Below are 1,089 nucleotides of genomic sequence, written 5' to 3'. Positions count from 1 at the left end.
AGAATGTAAAGCCCCGTAGAATTTAATAATGAGTTTTATTGTGAAATGTATGTTTATATCATAGAGGAGCACACGAATATATCATGCACAGCAAAATATTGATGCGCGATCGACCGCGCTGGGCGTGGCAATCGACCGCACAACGACCAGACTCAGGCGTAGCAGAATATTGTTGTGCGGTTGACCGCGATGGGCGTGGCGGTCAACCGTACAGCGGTCAGACTTGTTTTCTCAGCCTGTTTTGTTTTGGGTTTTGGGTCGGGTTTGAGGGCTCATATATATATTATTTTATTCGGGGAGCCTCCTTTTTGTCAGAGAAAACCCTAGCAACCTTCCCTTGTCCTCTTGCAAATCCTAGCTTGTTCTTTGTGCGATTTTGGAGGATTTCGAGGAGTTCGAGCGAGATCCAGCAGCGTTCAGCGAAGGAGAACCTTCTCACGACCTTACCACAGTAGTTCATCACCCATCAGGCGAGTTTCATCTCGCCCAACTCTGCACCCAGTTTTCAAATGCTTTTAAACGATGTTTTCATATATTTTTATGAGCCTAACATACTAGTTTGAGTATAAAAAGTTGATCTTTATATTGTATGTAGCAAAAGAATATGTTTTCAGTTAATAAAGTCACCCACGTTTTTCCTAAGTGCAGATCTAGACCTGGTGGTTAGTCTAACAAAAGTTTTGAAAGAAAAGTGATTGTTTTCGATAGTTTTGACATAAATATACATGTTTTAAACTATTTCGTCTTGTCTATAGTGATTAGACTGCTTATATCATTTTTTTCCAGATATGCTAAATCACATGTATAGGGTTGCTAGTATGTATAAACATCACACACGAAGTTCGACAACGAAATCATGTAGAATAGATCCTGAGAATAGGGTTTTTCTACTGCGTGGTCGACCGCGGTGGGCGCGGCGGTCGACCGCGTATTGTACACAGGTCAATTTTGAGTTTCTATTTTCATCGCGGTCGATCGTACTGGTCACAACGGTCGACCATCGATCGTGATCGACCGTGTGTGGCACGACGGTCGACCGCTGGGAAGCACAGAAGCACAGTGAGTTTTTGCTCTTTGTGCGGTCGACCG

The sequence above is a fragment of the Asparagus officinalis genome, chromosome 5, assembly GCF_001876935.1.
Source record: "Asparagus officinalis chromosome 5, Aspof.V1, whole genome shotgun sequence".
Classification (NCBI taxonomy): domain Eukaryota; kingdom Viridiplantae; phylum Streptophyta; class Magnoliopsida; order Asparagales; family Asparagaceae; genus Asparagus; species Asparagus officinalis.
The sequence above is the reverse complement of the archived record's forward strand: the minus strand, read 5'-3'. Positions refer to the sequence as shown.